Here is a 6,292-nt window from a genome sequence, read left to right as displayed (position 1 = left end):
GAGCTTATTTATATCAGTATATCATCAAAATGGCTTCTTTTTAAATTTTCCGTTACATTTAGGTCTAGTGGGGACTGCTAGAGCTATACACTTATGTAGGAGGAAATAGAACTCATTTGCATAAGTGTAAACTGAAGAAGCAAGGGGGATAGGGAAATTTTACTAAGCTTAAAGAGCTCATCATAGTAGGTTTGTATGTTTGAAGTCCTTAAATTGTGTGGTACATATAAAAATCAAGACCTCACAAAAGCGTTCAACACCATCTCACACTCAGGTATTATAGATAAACTCTCCCAATTAAATGTAAATCCTGATATTACTTGCTGGATAGCAAACTGGCTTACATATCAAACATAGGAAATAAGGGTGTGTGGTTCAACCCTCTCCAAAAGATGTGTCCCTAGCAGTGTGCCCCAGGGTTCAATCCTTGAGCCACTCCTCTTTGGCATTTATTTCTCAGACCTCGAAGAAAATGTTAAAGGTTTGTGTTTGACCAAGTGTGCAGATGACCGTAAACTTGGTGCTATCATACTCTCCCCTGAGGGCACCAGGATCCTCCAGGAGGGCCTATTCCAAACAAATAGCTGTTGTAAGAATAATGGACTAAAACTAAATGTTGAGAAATGTGTTGTTATATCCTTTAGCAAGCATAACCCACCTTGTAACTATCACATTGACAACACACCGCTGAAACTTGAAGCAGTAGTTAGGGACCTGGGAATCTGCATTGACAATGAACTCTCCCTTGATCAACACGTATCAACTATTATTATAAAATCCTTTATCATCACACAGCTTACTGCAAAGAGTATGCATCCAGATCTGGGGATGTGATCGTTCCACCACTCAGCACTCATTAGGCCAATCACTGAATTTAATGGCCTTTCAGTATGTTTTTCTCCAAACCTTTGACACAGCTTGAATGGCCACAACACTTTCTTACTAAGAAAATGAAGGACTTAAATCAAGAAAAAATTGTGAGCCATCTCAAAGCATCATCTCTCTTCTCAGTATCATACAGGCTGTTTAGAGGCAATTTCTGCTTCATGTACAGAGCCTCAGCAGACCCTATCCTGTCAGACCTATTCCACATTGGTGAGTCCAGTAGTGAAATAAACACCCACTCAAAGAATCTCAGCTTGTTTCCCAACATAAATAAAACATATTGGAGTGATAGATATGTATCACAGAGAATACCACTTCTATGGAACCGTCTTCCTCTCTACATAAAGCAAATTACTTCTCTTACTCTGTTCAACTGTAATTTATTTATTTATTTATTTAAGTTTGATGACCGGGGAAGTCCACTGGGCTACAAAGAACCCATTTTCAGTGGAGGACCGGGGAGAAAAGCTCCAAACATTGCAAGTTACATATTACATGTTGCAAAAGAATAACAACAATTTGTACAGAACAATCAAAACAGTTACAGAAATATAATTATTTATTTATTTATTTATTTATTGATATTTGTTGACCAGGAGTGTCCGACTGGACGTATGTCCATTTTCAGCGGAGGCGCGGGGAGAAAAGCTCCACAGTTAAAATAAACAGACAGTAGTTACATTGGATTACATAGCGATTAACAATTTACATAGCAATTACTTACAACATATTCACAGATGAAGAACATTGTACATCAGTAGACAACTAGAATCTTTATCTATGAAGTACATAACAGACATTAACAAATGTTACAATAAGAAATTCCTGCTGTATAATAAGTACTAGGCTTATTTTTATTTTATTTATTTTACATTTGTTGACCGGGCTAGTCTAGCTGGATACATGTCCATTTTCAGTAGAGGCCCGGGGAGAAAAGCTCCACAAAAGGACAACAGATATTATGCTTGTTATACAAAAGAATAAAAAGTACAAGTAATTACATTGTTATGAAAAAAGAAATATATATGTAAAAAAAAAAAAAATATATATATATATATATATATATATATATATATATATATTTTTTTCTTCTCTCTCTCTCTCTCACATTATTAGTAAAATTGGAAAAACAACAGCGCTAAAGAAAAGTTAGTTAAGATTAGACAGTGTGGAAGATGGAAAAGGAGAAAAAAGTTTAATCAGGGTTAGTACAAGGGCAGAGCCATTGGGAATTTAGCCAGATTATAAGATGCTTAGTATTTAATGAGGTCATTGCAGTAATTTCCCTAGGAAGTTTGTTCCAGACAGGTGCAATACAGTTGGCAAATAGACTATTCCCAGCTTTGTTGTTGGATTTGAAGGAGTCTGCTAGAAGCTTGGTGGCAGAGCGTAAGGAAGAGATGTTTTTATAAGGTGTAATAAGAGAGCTAAGTATAGTAGTATTTGAAGGCTGATAGAAGATTTTGTGGGTGATGGTTAATTGCTTAAGTAGAATCTGATTATGAAGTTCGAGCCAGCCTAGTTGTTCAAGATTAGAGCATTAGAGGTTCCTGTTGCAAATCTGGCTATATTATTGTATGCTGTTGCTAGTTTATTGTAATTAGCTTTAGATAAGTTTGAAAAGATAGGTGAGGCATACAGAAGAGTGGAGAGTAGGTGTGTTTGTGCTATAGTGCTTCTGGCTAAGATTGTGAGGTAGGGTTTAAGCCTATAGAGTGATCCAAGTTTTCTATTGACTGACTTGATGGTTAAGTTAATATGGGAATCATAGTTAAGATGGTGGTCAATTGTGACCCCAAGGAGTTTGGTAGTGGGTTCTGGGGATATTACAGTGCCATTATTAGAAGTTATGTTAAATGTAAAAGAAGATGATTTTTGTGTAGGTGTAAAAAGTAATAATTTAGTCTTTTTGGGGTTCAGTAAGAGGCAATATTGGTGAAACCAGTTTTCGGCTGCTGTAAAGACTTTTTGTGTAGTAACTTGAAGCTCAGTTGGGGAGGAAGCTGAACATATTAGTGTAGAGTCATCAGCATATTGAATACAGATGGAGTATGGAATGGACTGATGTAGATTGTTGATAAAGATGGAAAAAAGGAGAGGTCCAAGTATTGAGCCTTGTCGTACTCCTATTTTGATTGGAAGAAGAGAGGATAAGTGATTTTCCCAAAGTACTGCTTGTTGTCTATTATTCAATTAGGAATAAAACCACTGGATAGTCGGAGAGTCTAAGTTAAATGATTGCAGGATATTTAGTAAGAGAGGATGGTTAACCATATCAAAGGCCTTTGAGAGGTCTAAAAATAGAGCTGAGGAAAGTAAGTTGTTGTTCCGGTTTTTATTAATATTGTCAGTGAATGACAATAGAGCAGTGGTGGTACTGTGATGAGGTCTAAAGCCATGTTGGCAGTCTGCTAGAAGATTGTTTTGGAGGAGATGATCAAGTAATTGCCTATGAACACATTTTTCCATGATTTTAGCTAGTGGAGAAAGAAGAGCTATGGGACGGAAGTTAGAGAGCTCATTTGAGTTACCACCCTTATGAAGTGGAATGATGTGAGAGACCTTCCAGAGGGTAGGAATAGTTTCTTCAGTTATAGTTCGGTTTATTAAAATGGAGACAGGAAAGGCTAGTGCTTTGGCTCCTATTTGTAGGTTCTCAGCTGGGATAAGGTCAGCTGAGGGGGTGCATGGTTTAAGTTTGGTAAGTAAGGTATAGATGAGGTCTGTCGAGACAGGTTGTAATTTGAAAGAGGGGGGTTTATCATTAAGGAAGTGAGGTACTTGAGTGGATTTTGGAGATAAAGTTGATGCCAGGGTAGTGACAGTGTCTAAGAAAAATGAGTTGAAAGTGTCAGCAATTTGTTTGGGTGTAGTTTGAGTGAGGTTAGAAGGAGTTGGTGTTTTGGAATGGCCAGGGTGAAGAAGTTTGTTAATACCCGCCCAGAATTTTTGAGGATTTTGACGTTGAGAGCGTTGGAATTCCCAATAGTAATTTTTCTTATCTTGGAATATTAGTTTCTTTGTTTCGTTTCTAAGTTGTTTAAAGATTATGTGGTCAGCTGGGTTTTTGGTAGATCTCCATTTGTTCCAAGTCTTATTTCTAAGTAGCATTTTTTGTTTGGTTTCTTTAGTTAACCAGGGAGCAGTCTTAGCTTTGGTTTTTATTAGTCTTTTGGGGGCATGGAGGTTGAGAATTTGGAGGAATTTATTGTTGAAATATGAAACAGCCTCATCAAGAGGTAAATATTTTAGAGGAGACTAATTACAAGCTTTGAGTTCTAGGTGGAAGTCGGCTTGTTTGAAATTTGTTTTATTCCTGGTAGTTCCGAGTTGAATATTATTGGCTATATTGCTCTTTAGTCTGTTGATGAAAGTGATTAAATGGTCACTAATATTATCTGAAAGTGTTCCTGTGGTATAGGTCATTGGGTTGCAATTAACTAGTATCCAGTCCAGGATGCTCTGTTTAGAGCTGGTTTTGTCTATTCTTGTAGGGATGGTAATCAGTTGATGAAAGCCATAGAGATTTATATGTGAAGAGGGTATTTGGGAAATACAAGAATTCCAGTCAATATTAAAGTCTCCTAGTAGTATAGTTTCCTGAGGGAAGGAGGTTGAGAGCCAGCTAAGAAGGTTTTCAAGGGTATTAATGTTATTTCCTGGTGGGATGTAACAGCAAATGATATAGATGGATTTATTTGTATTCAATTGTAATTTGGTCATTAAGATTTCACTATTGCATAGTGAGGGAGGTTTGGTATCTAGTAGGGTAACCAGTAGTTCAGTTTTGTAAAGTACTGCTACCCCTCCACCCTTTTTGATATTGCGGTCAAGTCTAATGATATTATATCCTGGTGGTATTATGTCAATGTCTTTGGTGTCTGCCTTTAGCCAGGTTTCAGTTAGGCAAAGGATATCAAAGGAGTATACGTCTAGGAGGGCATGGAGTTGAGTTGTTTTATTATTCAGGCTACGAATATTAAGGTGGGCTATCTGAAGGGAAGTGGGGCTGGAGGGAAGACAAGAATAAGTTGCCTGTTTAATTGAGGGGATAGTAGGGTAATAGGTATTTGGGCCTGGATTGGGGTGAATGTCGCCATAAGTGAATAAAAGTTGTTGGTGACTATAGGTATGTTTGCAAAGTTTGGAAAGTAATGGCAAAGGCTTCACAAGTTGAAAAAACTTGATATGTGTTGCTCTGTGGTATTGAGGTTTAAGGTATGAAGAAGATGAGGTAATGTTGCAGTGAGATTGTTGGGTGTATTCATAATGGGTGTTAGTTTGTTTTGCTGTTAGATGGGTTAGAATAAGCTTTCTATTTTCATAGAAGGTAAGGGAGTAGGAGATGAGAAGAGTATTTAGGAGTAGGATGGAGTAGAGAAGGATGTTATATCTGGAAATGCTTGGGTTATACATAGTAAGTGAAGGTGTGGTCAAGGAAACAGGAATAGGATGGGCAGGGGATAGGGAAATAGTAGGGTAAAGCTAATTAATCTTGTTATCTTATAGGTTGATGTAGCACTGGATTCGGGTGTGGAGATAGAGAGGTAATAGGGTGGAGCTAATTGAGTCAGAGATGTTATTGGTGGAAATAGTAGTGGGATGGGTTATACACGTATAAGTGTAGGGCCACTGGGGGTGGGTGAGAATTGGGGGTAGGGGAATGGAGCGGGTAGAGCAAGGAAAGATAAGTTGCACAAGAAACAATCAGTTAGCTTGATTGTGAGGTGGGTCAGAGAGACCTGGAGGGAAGTTAGAGTGTACAGACTAAGCTAATACAATAATGGATTCCTGAGCATTACCACAAAAAGGGGTAAATGAAGGGAGGGCAGGAGGGTCAAAAACATATATTATACATACAACTACAGGAAGGTATAAGCAGAGAGAATGTTGGTATATATTCCCTTCTAGGTCTATCTTTACTAGGTGAGGAAAAACAGAGCTAGGGAGAAAGTCTCAGGACGGGACAAGGTAGCACTACATGGGGTAAGTACTCAAAACTGTATAGTAAGTTTGGAATACCAAATTGGAAGGAAAGCAGAATTATGCTGCCATCTAGTGGCCTTAGGATGTAATTACTACCTAAGATATCAGACTGATGAAAACAGGCAAGGGTAACAAAGTAGCGGAGATAAAAGGGAAGTAGGGGTTATGTTAAGCTGCTGGCGGACACGAGGTAGAGCCCTATCCTCACAACTAAATGTCCCCAGAATTGGTACAGACAGTAAATACTGATTAGATAGTAGTACTAGTAGGAACATACATGTAGCAAATCTTATTCAAGATGCTGTACAGGGTTCCGTGGAGAAACCAGTATTTCGCTCTACTGGTGGCAGTTCAATGGAGGGCAGTCCGCTGGGCAGGTAACCTCAACAGGAGAGGACTAGTACACCCTACAGTAGGCAAG

The sequence above is a fragment of the Protopterus annectens genome, chromosome 3.part1 (assembly GCF_019279795.1).
Source record: "Protopterus annectens isolate FY-2018-M chromosome 3.part1, PAN1.0, whole genome shotgun sequence".
Lineage (NCBI taxonomy): Eukaryota > Metazoa > Chordata > Ceratodontiformes > Protopteridae > Protopterus > Protopterus annectens.
The sequence above is the reverse complement of the archived record's forward strand: the minus strand, read 5'-3'. Positions refer to the sequence as shown.